The sequence below is a fragment of the Papio anubis genome, chromosome 6 (genome assembly GCF_008728515.1).
Source record: "Papio anubis isolate 15944 chromosome 6, Panubis1.0, whole genome shotgun sequence".
In the NCBI taxonomy this organism is placed as follows: domain Eukaryota; kingdom Metazoa; phylum Chordata; class Mammalia; order Primates; family Cercopithecidae; genus Papio; species Papio anubis.
This window is the reverse complement of record NC_044981.1, coordinates 72,649,246-72,666,749: the sequence shown is the minus strand read 5'-3', so window position 1 is coordinate 72,666,749 and position 17,504 is coordinate 72,649,246. Positions and strand designations below refer to the sequence as shown.

Genomic DNA, 17,504 nt, shown 5'->3' with positions numbered 1-17,504 from the left:
AAAGAAGAAATCACAGGGAAATTATAAAACGCTTTGCTATAAATGAAAACACAACATCCTAAGGCTTATGAAAAGCAGACAAAATAGTGCTACAGGAAATTTGTAGCTATGAGTGGTCCAATGAAAATAAATAAAGATGTCAATTCAACAACTTAAACTTCCACCTTCAAACACTAAAATAAGAGAAAACCCTGAAACAAAGCGAATATTAAAAAATTGAAGACTACATTAGGAATACATGAAATAAATAATAGAAGAACAATATAGAAAGCCAACAAAATCAAAATCCAGTTATTTAAAGAGATCAATAAAATGGACAAATCTTTAGGTAGAATGACCAAGAAAAAGAGACAGCGGGAGGAAGAGAGGGAGAGAGAGAGAAAAAAAGTGAAATCAGGAATGAAAGAGCGAAAGAAGAAATGTTACTAATGACCTTATTGAAGTAAGAAAGAATAAGGAATACTGGAACAATTGTATATCAGCCAATTAGATAAACTAGATGAAATGAATACATTCCTAGATAGACATCCAAAGTACTGCAACTGACTCAAGAAGAAATTAAAATTTGATTAAATTAGACAAAACAACGGGAATAATAAAGAAGAAAAAATTCTAAAAACCTGGTCTTATTTTATTTTCATTTGTTTCTTTCTCTAAAGACGCTGTGTATAATTTTTATTTTAAAATCATGTTTGTAAATTGAATGGTCTGGCTGGTTGGGATCCAACTAGTTTATGGGATAAAATGTCTCCCTTTATTGCTAGTCTGGACCATATGAATGACTACCCAAAAAGTTTTCTAATATTTTTCGAACGTTGGTATCTTGCTAGCAAGGAACAACATGCCCGCGTTTATGATTAGAAAAGGGGTATCACCTTCATACTATTTCATTTTCAGGAATTATATTAAAAACACCAACAATAAACTCTTCTCTTTAGTTTTTATCGTAGGTTCTTACTGTGTGGAAACTGATAAATATGCCATCATGGTAGTAACTCCTTATGGCAGCAGGAGTGATTTTTATTATGACCTAAGCTAAGTACTTTCCTCTAATTTAAAAAAATGCTTTCTAGTTTATATTTGACTCGTTACAACATATTTGAAATTAATTCAAGTCCTCGTGAAACTCTACCTAGTGCTAATGAGAACACGATCAGTTACTCATATTTCGTTCAAATAAAGACCCCACAGCCAAAATTTTAAATATGGTGTCTGGGCTAGAAATATGTAGTTCATTAATCTAGTCTTTTAGTAATATATCATTATTTTTATTTTACTTTCAAAACTATGCCATCATGTGTCGCTTTCCTCTCTGAGAAAAAATGATGCGAGAAATGCATCTGAATGTCAATTCAGAATAGCAGATAATTATTCTCCAGTAGAAGTTTTATATTTCTCCTGAGTTCTGTATTTCTATGTCCCTTTAGTGTGACCAGCTGACTGTAATTGCCACTTAGTGCTTGGCCGGAAAGCTGTTACGTCAATCAATCAAACAAATAAATGGGTAAATTAATTAATATTTTTGTTGAAACCAATTTAAAAGAATTATAGCAAAGTAATGTTGATTTTCAACAGTCCTACTCACCATCTGCATTTGGTAAAACTCTTGACATTTGTCTGGGTTGCTAAGCAATAAATACTTCTGCCATGACTTCTGAGTCCCTGGGATCACTCCATTACATTGTCACTCAAGCATGTCACACTGCTTGGTTTGGGCCTCCAATTCCTGCACAGTCAGAAATGTGGACAGAGAATTGTGGGACAGAAAGATGATTAAAAGACTGAGGAAGTGAGGCTACATAAACCTCAGAATTTGGAGGATATACTTTTGAAAGAGATAAGTCATCATAAGCTCAGAAGTTTCATCACTTTAAAAATGTAGTTAATTTTCACACCCAGAGGAAAATCCCCATCACTGGGGTAAAGTAACTTTGTGACCTTAGCAACAGTTCTCAGATAAAATACACTATGTTTTGTAAAAACTTCTACAACATTTTCTGTTTATCAGAGGATAGTCCTGATCATTTGATCATCAGATATGTAAAAGTCTTGACTTTAGTGAACACAGGAAAAGCTGGTGAGAATCCTGTGCTAATTTAAAGGTTTTGACAGTAGTCTGACTAGTTCAAGAAGTCTCCAACTATTAAGATGGTGTATAATTATTTATTGAAAATCGACTTTTAAAAAGTGTTTTATTTTGATATCTGTGCTAGATTTTGTGAGACTATTTCTCTTTCTAACTCTATATTATGATATTGATACATAAAACGAGGAAGACTGAGCTACAGGAATAAAGAATGTATGATATGTAAATTTTTCTAAGCCTTCAATCAAAATCCTGTTCATCTGTTTCAAATTAGTAACTTAGTACTTTGGAAGAACTAATTTAGATTACATGAAATAAATGGGTCTTGAGAAGATAAATTTGATCATATTAGGCAGAGGTGAGATGAAAAAGAAAACAATTATCTCAACTTCCTAACCATATCTTCTTAGGTTGGTTTTCTAGTAAAAATACAAAATAGCCAGAGTTGGCACAATTTCAAAGGTCATATTTAACTCAAAATCTTTTTAATCTTTAATGTAGGAATGGAACTAAATGCATTAAAGGAGGTTTATCCTATTCAGTCAAATCAAAGATAATCTGCAAAACAATATTTGATTTCCTCTATTTGTATCACATTTTAATTTGTCTTAATGTAGCATGTTAAATAATAATTTAAGACATTAAATTTCTGACGTTCCTCAGCACTATGATGGTGAACCATCAAAGAAGCGAAGTGGGTCTGTGGAATGAAACGACCAAAATGTGAAGCGACCTGAAGATCACATAGCCTGGAAGTATAAAGCTAGGATACAGATATACTCCCGATAGCCAGACCAGAGGTGCTCATAGCAAAACATTTTCCATTATAGAATAGTAAGTATCAGAATATTTTTATATTGCAGCTAAAGTAACTGAGGCTCAGAGATGTAAAATGACTTACCCCCAGGAGGACCTTGGAACGGAGACTGGCATTCACATTTCCTGACTTTTATCCTCGTGCTCTGTCTTCTTGCATCACCCAGATTCAGAGCAAATCCTCATTCTTCCTCCATTGTATTTTGAAGAATAAACATTATGGGAAAGAAGTGGTGAAAACATTAGAATTTCACAATACTTTGGTACTAAAAATTTGGGCCAGTTTCTTGAATTGTTCAACCTTGAGTTATTTGTGTTTACTGAATTTCCCCTGCCGACTTTTTTTAAAGGTAACTCAGATATCTACTGGCTTGTCAGTCCTTGATTACAAGAAAGCAGGAGTTCAGTCTCATTTTTTAAGTATCCTTCAACTACTTTATGATGCCCGAAAAGGGCTAGCACTTATGTACGCAAGGCTAGCTATTTTGTCAGCTAGGGTCTCTGTAAATGAAAATAACCCATAACACACATATATCACAATGCTTCACACATAAGTACTCAGTAAATGATCATAATACTTCATACATAAGTACCCAGTAAATGATGGAAATGAGGAATGATTATTTATTGATTACTTATGTGTGAAGCATTATGATGTATGTTTGTTATGGGTTATTTTCATGAATATCCTTTTAACAACCATATACCACCCTCATTTGACAGGCAAGGAACCTGAAGCACAGTGCAGCTCAAGATTTTATAGCCTTTACGTGGCAAAGCCAAGTTCAGAATCCTGACAGGCTGACTCCAGAGCTGATGCTCTTACTGGTGAAGCTCCACAGCAAACCTGCTATTTCCCTACTGTTCCACGTGCCACATATTCCCACTTGTGGCAAACTGAGTCATTTGAAATAGCTTTTCAACTTATATTAAGGTATGTAGTGTCCAAGTATTTGTTATGTTTCTAATTCTTAGCCATGCCTGGATTATACTCCATGACTGGAAGCCTCATCTCCAGCTCATGCTGCATTTAGTAATATGAGCCCCTAAAATACCTGTGCACATGTATATTTTTATAAAATGAACAATTGCAACATCTTCTCACCCCTTATTTCTTTTTCACAGAAACTCAAACCCAGTGCAAGAGGCCATAGTGTAACCAAATGCAAGTCACGCTGCTTGCTGCTTGGAAGCCAAAACACAACGCATGAGATGTGGTGAAAAGAAATCCGCTTTATTAATCAAATTCTAGCAGGTGAGAGATGGCCAGGCTCAATCCTCAAATAAACCATCTCCAGTTTTGAGCTGAAGGCAGAGATTTAAAAAGGGGAAGCGTGGTATAGGAAATACTTAGGAGTGAGGCAGGGTGCAGGTCTGTATGTCTCGCCCTGATCACCATTTTGAGTTTGTCCACCTGGAGTGCCGTCTGGTGCTATGTCAATTGCAGCCAGGCTGTAGATTATCCATACTGAGGTAAATTCTAGCTAAAGGAGAACTTATAGCAGGGTTTGTACACCAGGTGTGTTTAAAATTAACCCCTGCAATTTCTTAACAAGCATGCAGTTAGATGAGTGTGCATGGTGCAGAGAGGTGTTTGGTGGGAAAGGGAGAGAGTTTCAAAATATGTTTTAAGGCTATATTGTAAGGATAAGGGAAAACAAGGTTTTTGTTTGAAACAAAACAAAACAATTTTTTTCAAAGCTGCATCTTAAGACTAAAGAGAAAGGAGAAAAATGCATTTTAAAATACATTTCAAAGCTAAAATTCTCAGTAACATGTCCTGTCTACTGATGAGCCGATTGAGAGCATTATTCATTCCTGTTACTGTGTTTTGATTTCTGCATTTCCTTTTAATTCTGAGAGTCTTCATCTCTGTACCTACATTATTCATCTTTTTCTTCATATTATCTACTTTTTCCGTCAGAAAAAGCATATCAATTATCAATTAGCATATCAATTATTTTAAATTCTCTGGTTATTTCAACATCTGTTTTATGTACTCTAGTTTCGATAACTGTGTTTTGTCTTTAGAGTATTTTATCTTACCTTTTGTTATGTCTTGTAATTTGTGTTGAAAGCTGACCACATTGCTTAGGGTAATAGGAAATGGGGTAACAGGCATGTAGTGTGAGGATTTCTGTTAACCTGGCTAGGAGCTGGGCTGTGTTTAATGTTTGATGTATTTATAGGTATCACCGGCTTCAAATTCCTCTGTAGTCCTTGCTTTTGTCTTACCTCTTGATTTTGGGATCCCCCGAGTACTACTCAGGAAGAGTCTATGTCTTGCAACTCCTTCAGCTGTAACAAAGTTATTATATTGAAGCCCTGTTGGTGTGGTGGTAAGGCAGGGGAGAGGAGTGCTGTTCTATAATCTTCTGGTTAAATTGTAGTCTTTCAGTGGGTTGATGTGTCGGGATTGTAATTTTCCAAGTCCAGTTATGCAGCTTTTGACTGTTCCCCACTTCCCTTAACCCTTCCCTGGCTACAATATTCTCAATCTGTTTCCTTCAAGCTTTGGCTCCTGATGACTATATTTCCCACTCCCTGCCCCACCCCCACTTAGGCTTAGGTGACACAGGAAGGCTTGAGGATGATCCAGTTGGGAGACACTTTCTGTGCCTACTGAGGTGAAGTTTCAAAACTGAGTTCTGGCGAAGTCCTTGGAGAGTAGGCATTCATTGTACAGAGGTCTAGGCCTATTTAAAAATGGTTATTTTCCCCAAACCAAGGGATTTTTCTCATATCCTAACTGTGAGAACCTGGTAGAATTCCTAGAGGGAAATTCCACAGAAGTGTGGTGAGGTCTCCTAAAATGGTAGCCCTAAAAGGTTTCCATTCTCAAGCTAATTCACACTTTGCCTCCCCCAATTAATTAACATTACCATTTCAGTGTTCCTGCCAGTTTATAGCTCCATTAACTTCTACTCCAGTTCTCAACTGCTGTATTTCACTAAGCGTTACCAAGTCTCCAGGTTTCAAGTTGCCAATATGACCTGTGACCATAGTTCTCTGATTGACACCAGCTCAGCTTTTTCTTGTTTTAAGGATAAGAGTGTCAGCTTTCAAGATGTTTAATGTCAGAGCTCTAAAATGTGTATTTTTCGTTTAACAATGTATCTTGAAGTCTATCACGTAAACATGTAATCTCCTACAACATAACTAATGCCCATGTGGCATTGTACAAATTTACATTGTTGATTAAACCATTTAACCATCTTTGGGCATTTTTCATTACGACAGATAGCCTCATGGTAAATATATTTGAAGCTAAGTAAATATATTTACAAATCTATGATTATTTACTCATTACACATGATTATAAATAAAGCTTACAGGTCAGAAAGTTTTTATATTTCTAGATCCATTATTGAATATTGCTAAATTACCCTCCAGAAGGTTTTACTAGTTTGTGCTCCTTCTAGTCATTGAAAGGCCCTGATTTTCCGCGCTCTTATTAGCACTGAATGTTTTACATTTGTAGATTCACATTTTATGTTTTTGTTTTGAATTGCATTTTCTGATTGCCAATGAACTTGAGTATTTCAAAATATATTTTAATATATTTTCCATTTTTTTAAAATTTGAAATTCCTGTTGATTTAATTGTTCATTTATATAATTTGCTCTTTTTTGGCTTTTCAAATGTTAAATATTTAATCAATTCTTTTGTTTCATTTTTCATTTTCTTTTCTTTTTGCCTCAAATAGCTAAACATATTCTTTCAATTATGATGATGTTAAAACAAGACACAGTTAATTAAAGTTGAGTGGAGTTTCAGAATATTCTTCCTGGATTAGGAAGAGTACCTATCTTAGGCTAACAAAGAGTATACTATAGACTCAGCTTAGCCTTGGCTGAGAATAACTATCCCCACACTAAACCTGAAAGTTTCTTTGTATTTTCTCATCCGATCCACATAATGTGTAAATGATTGTTTTTGCACACTAGGTAGCATACCTTTTTCGCACACTTAGGTAGCATACCTAAAAGCCTCTAGTTTTCAATTTTGAAAATACAAGCTATCTAATAAATATATGTAGTATTCACTGTGTTGAATTACTGTAAGCATAAGGCCTTATACTAGTGCAGTAATAATACTGAGTTAAACTCTAACAAGATAAGGTGAAATGTGGCAGCAAGCAAATTGCTTAGGTGGTAGACATGAAACATACATGTTATGTTTCTGCTATTTTGTGAACAGATAATTTGGTCTGAAATAAAGTTTTAAGTGTTCATATGGCATTAATATGAGTCAGCTACAATAGTATATATTGGTAGCTGACCATGAGGAATGGTACTGTGTTTTGTATCATGTTTGATCATGACTGATAAAGAGGAAATTTTATTTTTTAATTTAATTACTAACATCAGGCCTGTTATTCTAAATGTAAGATTTTTATTTTAATAAAAATAATATTCATTATAAGAAGTGAATGAGAGAAAGAAATGATGAGAGGGTGAACTTCCAAACTTAAGCATAGGCTAACAGCTTTGGTGAGTATGAAATGAGCTTTTGTGCAGTTTGGAGCAAATTGTATGCATTACTTTGGTATGAGCCTAGAAATTGAAGCCATTGGGTTGGATCAAATGCTTAATGTCTTTTAGAATGAATACAAGAAAAGACATTAAATCTAAGAAATATCTTTCCTTCTACAATTTATTGCTCAGTTAACATTTAATTATTACTCCGAATAGTCAAGACTGCTATTCTAACATTCAAAAGAAGTTTAAGTGAGTATGTTTGAAACCATGAAATGAAAATATTTGCATGCATTAGGGATTATTTACTTAAAATAAATACCATGAAATTGAATTTATAGATAAAAAAGTATGCATATTCCCACCTCATCTTGATTTCCTTAGTAGATAAAGATCTTGAAGGCAGTGCTCTGTTCTACTCACGTATTATCCTCATTACTTAACACATCTTACAGTTGAAGAAACCAGAGTCAGAGAGCTTAAGTAATTTCTTAATTAATGTTCATTAAATGAAACAAATCTGTTAGTAAAACAAACTTTGAAAGATTAAAGGGAAGAAAAAAAAGAGCTTTTAAAACAGGCCACATCACACATATACCCTGGAATAGTATGCAGCCATAACAAAGAATGAGTTCATGTCCTTTGCAGGGACATGGAAGAAGTTGAAACCATCATTCTCAGCAAACTAACACAGGAACAGAAAACCAAACACCGCATGTTCTCACTCATAAGTGGGAGTTGAACAATGAGAACATGTGGACACAGGGAGGGGAACATTACATACCGGGGCCTGTCAAGGGGAGGAAGAGCTTTAGGACAAATACCTAATCCACGCAGGGACTTAAAACCTAGATGACGGGTTGATGGGTGCAGCAAACCACCACGGCACATGTATACCTATGTAACAAAACTGCATGTTCTGCACATGTATCCCAGAACTTAAAGTAAAAACAAACAAACAAACAAACAAAAGCAGGCCATACAACTTAAGCTATAAATAGTTGCACAATTGTCTTTAGTCTTAATCTTATGGTGACATTGATCAATTATCTTTTATCCTCTTGATTTAATTATTTCTGATGCAAAAGTGGCTGGATATTGCTAAAATGAATTATAATACACTGTTAAAATAAATATACCAACATATGTATAGAGAGACACATATTTCCAAATACCCACGTAGGATTCCACTTAGTACAAGTGCCATCTCAAATGCTGTTTTGAAAAAAATGGGATATTTACAAATACATCATTGGATATTTTAACTCATCATTCATTCAGTAGACATTTATTCAGAATATCTTATGTATGATACTTGTGACAAATACTATAAGAACCAGAAAATAATAGAAAAACTGGTCTTTTCTCTCAAATAAGTTACTGTATAATTGGATCAGAAGTACACAGTTGAAATAACTGAAGAATGCTAGTACAGCTCTAAATAGTAATAAATATAAATACAAATATTTCTCATTGAACTCAAATGTGTTGACAACTTGTTGGCTGGAGGAACAAAGTCAATCAGTAAAGCGTTAAGAATGGAGGAATGATTGGAAATGGTAAATTGGCACCTGAATTTGAGAAGAAATTAGAGCTATAAATTGGCAAAGATGTGGGAAGCAGATACATTAATTATTGTATTCAAAAGCAAGAAAGTTGTTGAAAGAACAATTTTGTAGAGAACAGAAGGGATATCCACCTGATGAAATGAGAATGAGGTTAGCGTAAAAGAAATGAGAAGGGAGTTGACTAAGCAGCTACAATGGCAATCCAATGAGGGCTGAGACCACAGGGAAACTGCATGATGGTGGCAAGAGCAGCACGTTTCTAGCTCACATGAATCAGAGAAAGACAGGAAAAAAGAAATAGCAGTAGATTATCGCAGTGTCATTTTGCGAAAAAAGAATCAGCCCTACGACATATCAGAAGAAAGATATTTTGAGACTTCTGATTCCGGATGATTCAATGTGTGTAGTGTAGTGTGTGTGTGTGTGTGTGTGTGCGCGCGCTTCTTGGGAGAAATATAAGTAATAGCATCCAATTGATGACTTGAGCACTGAATATGCTTTTGGATTAATAACTTAAACCATAAAATACATCATCCCACCAACTTCACTCTGCTAACTCCATTTAGACACATAATATGGCTTAAATAATTTATGTTAGCTATTATATATGTATTTTTTGTATAACTGTTGTTCAAATATTATTTAATTCAGAATCACTTGATTTGCACCAAGGGCTTATCGTTCATTTTTTTTACCTGCACATCAGCGAGTTAATATGAGTTCTGAAGTTATTTGGTATTATTTATACTTGAATGATCTCTGAATAGAAGTATGAGAAAGCACCCTATGGAGACAATAAGGTAAAATTCAGGCTTTTAAGCAATGAGGCAGCCTGATTTTAGAGTAAATCACCTGAATTTTCACAGTGTTCTCACTAGTCTTGATTTTTATTCAGTAAAAATACAGCATCTTCTAAAAATGTTGCAACAAAAGTCTGAGATAAAAATGACAACTTTCGTATCTTAAAAAATTAAACAACATATACTAATCATTTCACCTTTTTTTTTTTTGCATATCACTTATTCCTAGTCATCAAGGTTTTAAACTTCAACACCAAGTTAGTAAAAATAGTTATTTCTCAATTGTTTTAAACTTACCATAAGAAGTGTAATATTTTCCATGAAAACACTCCCAATGTAAGAAAGGAGTGCAGTGGAATTATTTTTTTTAGCTTATTAAAAGTGAGAGAAAAAGCTGTGGAGTTCTTTAATTGGTTGTGAGTAAAGCCTTGAGGTTGGCCATGAAGGTAATAGACAAAGGCAATCAAGGAAGGGACTTACGGTAACAATGATGAAAATGTAAATGGCAGACATTTGGGGAAAAGGAACCTGTATCTATCTGATAGGGTGGCTTGAACATATTCATCAGTTTCAACAATACCTGCCATAAGCAATGAATAGTATCCTAGTAATATGATGGCAACCTTGGTGGTGCCATCTCAGATCAAGTCAGCCATCCCCAGTACAGTTGCATGGGTAAGTTCCTCACAGACATATTTTACTTTAAAACATTGATGCTGACAACGTTAGAATCCACTCTTTTTTTTCCTTTTAATTTGTCATAGTCTCGAGGATTGCTGCTTGAGCATGGATGATAAATACAGAAATCTTGTCAAGTCATGCACAAAACTGAACAAGCATCGCATCAATGTTAGCAGTCTATCTCCTTGATAGAACACTACATTGGGTAAAAGGAAAAGAAAAATGTGCTGATCATATTAAGATTATATTTCTGAAAAATAAGTCAAAAACTGACAGAAACACAAGTAGGTCTTTTTAAAGCTAATAAAAAAAGACACAGTGAAGTTATAAAATGTAATTGACAAGATTGAAATAATAGTGAATATATATATGACTTTTGATAACAGAATGGAGCCTAATTTGAAATGCCAATGGGAATGATGAGATGAGATCACTATTCTTCCAATAATATATGATTAGATACACAGAAAATAAAATAATCAGTTGAAAATATTGATGATAAATTAATAAGAATGTCCCAGTCTTGGCAACACAATGAGACCCCAACTCTAGAAAAAAAAAATTTTTTTAAATCACTTGCATGTGGTGGTTTGTGCCTGTAGTCCCAGCTGCTCAGGAGGCTGAGGTGGTAGGGTTGCTTAAGCCTAGGAATTTGAGGTTGCGGTGAGCCATGATTGTAACACTGCACTCCAGCCTGGGTCACAAAAGGAGACCCTGTCTCAAAAAAAAAAAAAGCCCAGTAAATAGGCTGGATAAAATGTGAGTGGAGTCAATTGTCATTATTCTTGATTCTGTCTTTGCAAATTTGCTTATTAACTCAAATTTATTTGTAACCCCCAAATCAATACTTGTCATGTTTTGTGTTAATTTGCAGATGTGCACAGGGTGGCAAAAATTTTGAGTCACACAACATGCACATTCCTGGCTGAGGTTAAACAAGGCAAGGCTCTGCCTTCTTGTTTCAGCTCTCATATTGTAAACAAGTGTGCTTTTTGTGGGATATTTAATACCTTTTTTCATTTTTGTGGTTTTTTGTTAGTGATTTCACTATTTAAAATGATTCCAAAGTGTAGTGCTGAAGTATGGTCTACTGTTGCTAGGCACAAGAAGGCTGTGATGTCCTTATAGAGGAAATACATATGTTAGATCAGATTTGTTCAGGCATAAGTTATAGTGCCATGGCCATGAGTTTAATGTTGATGAATCAATAATATATGCTAAATAAGGTGTCTTTAAACATAAAAACACATGAAACAAGGTTATAAACTGACTGATGAAAATATGGTAGCAGAAGCTTTCAGAAACCTAACCCTATATTTTTCCTAGAGTCACCTACTCAATATTTGCTAATTCATTGTTCACAGTGACCTTAAAGAACATAGGTACTATGAATAATGATAATCACCTATATATCAAAACCCTCAAGGATCTCATCTATGACTAATAGCAGATTTGGAAGTACAATATAAAAATATTCAAGTGAAAATACCAACACAGATATACTAATAGAGTAATGAATTTAAAATCATTTTGATGTTATTAAATACTTTGTTCTTTCTTTCTTTAGAATTTACATTGCCTGAGGGTAGACAATATCAGATTTATTTCTACAACTCGAGATTCTGAATAGTGTCTGGCACATATAAGGAACCCAATTAGTGGCTAGTATTGTTGCTTTCTGTTGGAGTTTTGCCTTATTATATTTTTTATACTAGTTTTAGAATTATTAACTAAATGATGAGATTTAAAAATTGTACTAGAAAAGGGAAGTGAATAGTGACTATAGGGTCAACTTTATAAGAGCAATAGAAAAAAATGTAGTGAGAAATGCAGAACAATTTAACTCACATGCAATTCTACAAATTAAAACACACAGTACAAAATTAATTGACAAGAGGAGAGAAAATTCAGAAACATGGCAGAATAGGAGGCTCCTGACCATTTTTCTTCCCACAGACACATCAAGTAAACACCTACACATGGATCAGTTCTTTCAGAGAGAAAGCCAGAATGCAGTTGAAAGGCTCCTACACAAAGCCTGAGAAAATATCCATATCAAAATGAGCAGAAAAAGTGGAGAAACACTCATGCATGAAACTCCACCCTGAGCACAGCACCTTATAATTGAGAAGGAAACCCCAACTCCCCACTTTTTATTGAAGGGTGAAAAACATGTAGTACCCAAATTTTAAAGTCCCTGTCAAAGGGGTTGGATCTTAAATCATTATGCTTGAGGAAAGGCAAGAATAGGATATTGAAGGATTTCCTTCAATCACTAAGAACAAAGGGGTTTTGAACCATATGAGCACTCCTAGCTGCTACAGACCCTGGGATCAGCCTAGCTTCTACTTTTCTTCTGAAAAGAGTTTGACCACATGCTTTCCTATCAGTTCCCTGTTGTTCTTGCCTCCATTGAGCCACTATCTGGAAGCTTACCTAGCAAATAAAGAATAAAGCCCTTTGAGCATAAACGGGACGGAAGCTACTCCTCATACCTTCTTCCCTGGCTTGCTCCAATGATAATTCCAGCTCTAGAAACTCTCCATGAAGAGTGACTGGAGGTCTCATACAGCAAGAATAGGGGGGAGAACATCTTTTCATCCTCTTCTCTGGCTTCCACCTTAAATAAATTCTTGAGATAAAGTTCACTAATTTCTCATTTAGGGAGGCTGAGGAATCTACATGTGCCTGAAAGAGAGAGGAGACACTGCTTGTGCCTTCTCTGCTGACTTCAGTGATAACTCCAGACAAGGAGTATCTTCTGGCTAGGAGGGTGTGAGACTTCTGATTGCTTGAACCAGAGATTGGGCACTCCCATCACTTTTTTCCCTGGCTTGTTCCAGAAATACCTCCAGATCTGCAGATTTTCTCTGGAAGTAGTTTCTGCATGCATCCAGTGCCCCAGCTTTTACAGCCTTCATCCAAAGGACTGGCTCCTAAGTCACCTAGCTCTGGAACTTGTCAGAGCTCTGCATTCCTGAGTCTCCTAGACCACAAAAAACACAATGGTGACAAATAAACTTTCAAACACTAAGCAGCTATCTCCCCAGGTTGAAAATGAGCAGTCTGATAAAAAGAATATATATCTGCCTCAGATTCTCTGCTTAGTGTAGGGCAGAATAAGTAGAAGATAAACTCTACCTCTCAACTTCTCTGCAAGGAGAGGAGAAAGTGGAACATACATCCCGTACGTCAATGTCTACAGCTGCATTCCAAGATACTGGCTTCTATTACACTACTCTCAAGGTAATAGCACAACTTTTCATTCTCTAATTTCTTGTGGGTCACCAAGAACAAAGGCATCAGGTTGGACAAGCAAAGAGTGTTTAGAGGCACTTAGAATCTCTGGCTGGGGTGGTTAGGGAGGATAATCTTCTACACAAGCACAGCCTAACAAATTTGGAAGAGGTAGTCCTTTTACATAATGTGCAGAAATCAATACAGAGAATCAAGGAAAATGAAACAGAGAAATACATCCCATATAAAAGAAGAAGATAAATCTCTGAAATCCAAAGCTAATAAAATGGATAAAAGATTCATCTGACACAAAACTAAAAAAAAAAAAAAAAAAAAAAAAAGAAAAACAACCCGTTACAAAGATGCTTATGTAAGGAGAGCAATGTATGAACAAACCAAGAATTTTTTACTTTTTATAATTAACTGTTTGAGAGAGGGTTCTTAAGTTAGACCACCCAGATTGCCCTCTGTGGTCAGAGTGCAGTTTGGTTTTACATATTCTAGGGAGACATGAGACATCAGTCAACATATGCAAGCTAAGCATTGGTTTGGTCTGGAAAGGTGAGACAACTCGAAGCAAAAGTGGGAAGACTTGAAGTGGGGAGAGGTCTTCCAGGTCATAGGTAGATAAGAGACCAATTATTGCATTATTTTGAATTTCTGATTATCCTCTCAAAAGGAGGCAATCAGATATTCATTTATCTCAATGAACAGAGGGGTGACTTTGAATAGAATGGGAGGCAGGTTGGCCCTAAGCAGTTCCCAGGTTGACTTTTCCCTTTAGCTTAGTGATTTGGGGGCCTCAAGATTTAGTTTTCTTTCACAAATAGCATAAAAACCACTTAGGAGTAAATTTAACCAAGAAAATAAAAGATGTGTACACTGAAAAGTATAAAACATTGATGAAAGAAATTGAAGAAGTCACGAATAAATGGAAAGCTATCCCATGTTCATGGATTGAAAGAATTAATATGATGTCCCTAATACCCAGCATGATCTACAAATTCAATAAAATTTCTCTCAAAATTCTAGTGCCATTTTTTTTCACAGAAATAGAGAAAAAATTCAAAATTAGGTTAAAACCAGAAAAGATCCTGAATAGCTAAAGGAATCTTGAGCTAAAAGAACAAAGCTGTAGGCATCACACTTATTTATCTCATAATATATTATGAGATAATCAAAACAGCATTGCACTGGCATAAAAGCAGACTAATGGAAAAGACATAGACCAATGGAAAAGAAAGGAAGCCCAGAAATAAACTTAATTATTTGCAGTCAATTGATTTTTATTAAAGGTTTCAAAAACATACAATGGGGGAATGGCAGTCTTGTCAATAAATAGTGTTGTGAAAACATGATAGTCACATAAATAAAAATAAAACTGGACCTTTATTTCACAACATATACAAAAGTAAACCTAAAACAGATAACATATTTACATTTAAGATCTGAAATTGTAAAACTACTAGGAGAGAACACATACAAAAACCTCCTTGACGTTGGTCTTGGAAATTATTTCTTGGATAGAGTTCTAAAAGCAAAGGCAACAAAAGCAAAAATAGACAAATGGGATTACATCATAATAAAAAATGCTTCTGCACAGCAAAGGAAACAAGAGATTGAAGAGACAAACCAAGTATTGAGGGAAAATATTTGCAAACCATACATTTGATAAGGGGTCTATGTAAGGTGCTCAAACAAGTCAACATCAAGAAATCAAATAATTCAAAGATGGACAAAAGATCTTAACAGGCATTTCTCCAAATAAGCAATGTGAAGGGCCAAAAATATGTTAAAATGCTTAAAAGTCTCTAACTATCAGGGAAATACAAATTAAAACCACAATGAGATACAACTTTATATGCTTCAGAATGGCTGTTATCAAAAAGATGAATGGTAATGTGTTGGTGAGAATGTGAACAAAAGGGAATACTTGTACACTATTAGTAAGAATAACCATTTTGGAAGATGGTATAGTGTTTACTCAAAAACTAAAAATAGAATTACCGTTTGATCCAGCAGATTCCACTTCTGTGTATATATCCAAAGGAATTGAAACTGGTATTTTGAAGAGATATCTACACTCTCATATTGATTTCAGCATTATTCACTATAGTCAAGATATGGAAGCAATCTAAGTGTCCATTAACAAATGAATGGATAAAGAAAAATGTGGTATGTATGCATGATGGAATACGATACAGCCTTAGACAATAAGGATGTTCTGTCATTCAGGAAACATTGATAAAACTGGACAGCATAATGCTAAGTGAAATAGGCCAAGCACAGAAAGACGAATATGGTCTGTATGACCTCATTTATATGATCTGATTTGCATGGCAAATCTAAAAACAGAGGAAATCATAGAAGCAGAGAGTGAAAAGGTAGTTACCAGAGGCTTGGGATGAGGTAGGGGAAAGGAGGAAGAAAGGGAAGATGTAGATCAAAGGGTATAAAGTTTCAATTAGACTGGAGGAATATGTTCTAGTTGCACTGCATGATGTTCATAGTTAACAATAATGATTTTTATATTTCAAAATTTCTAAAAAAAGAGATTCTTAACATTACCACAAAAGTTGATAAATTAGTATGGTGATGAATATATTAATTATCTTAATTGTATCTTCCAATACTGTATATATACATCAAAACATCACATTGTATCCCATAAATATACACATTTGTTATCTGTCAAAGAATGAATAGACAAGGAGTGTTTCACAAATCAATAAATACAAATATATATGACTAAAAGGGGCTAAATGTATTTATATATATAAATCTCTTATAAAAAATAATTAGAAAACCACAGTGTTAATAAACATATACAAAAAAGGCAGACTACATAAGAGGAAATGCAAATTGATAAAACTAAAAAAAAAATTCATTTATAACCAGAAAGCTCAAATGATAAAAAAAAAAACAGTGAATTCATATTTCTGAGGCCTATCAAACAAACAAAATTGTGAGTTTTTAAGTAAGGTTAATGAGCACTGGACAATAAGGACATAGCACAATGAACATTCCCATCTACTGTTACAAATTGGTTTGACATGGAGCTGAAAAGCTATTATAAAAGGCTTATGCTCCATACAGAGGAAAACTACTCATACAGAGGAAAACTTGTAAAGGATGTTCACATTAGCGTTATTTATAAAAGCTGAAAATTAAGATCAAATTATATTCCAGTAAAGGAGAAAAACCATGAGAATCATGTTATATCTACTTACTGGAAAGGTATACATTAATTAAAAACATTGTTTATGACAGTTTTTAATAATATGGGGTAAATGCTTAGGTCAGTTTATGCATTCTACTGAATACTAATACTTTGGTTTAGAAATTAATGTTATAGGTATAAAGGTTTCCGTTATTAAATAATTTTGAGAAACTGGATTAATTACACAAACACATGCACACCACACCACACACACACACATACACACAGACACACAGAATGTTCCTTTTCTGGAAGGTTTCTCAAAGCCCCTTATATACCGTGCATTTTATTAACAAAAATCACTGGCATAAATATCAATAAACTTATATTTTGGAAGAAAATGACATCACAGGAAATAAATAGAAAACTTAAAGCCATAATAATTATCATTTAGGTATTTTTTTAAGTTTACAAAGGATTTTCTCCAAAACAGATACAGTTTATTTATTTATTTATTTGTTTATATGAGCTTTGTAAATATTAATACATTTGTACTTTTTACAATTAACCGGTTGAGTGAAGTTTCTTAAGTTAGAGCACCCAGATTGCCCAGATTTAAATCTCTACTAAGAGACTAATCATCTGTGTTCCTTTGCCTCATTACTTTTTCTTACTTGT

General features: G+C 34.5%; 1 long non-coding RNA gene across 1 annotated transcript; it reads left to right on the top strand.

Annotated features, from left to right (window-relative positions):
* The first annotated feature begins 651 nt into the window (after nt 1–651).
* Nucleotides 652–5,066, top strand: LOC103883806. Its single transcript, XR_002521619.2, has 3 exons — nt 652–1,504; nt 2,750–3,836; nt 4,028–5,066. It is a non-coding gene; the product is annotated as an uncharacterized LOC103883806 (long non-coding RNA).
* The last annotated feature ends 12,438 nt before the right edge of the window (nt 5,067–17,504 follow it).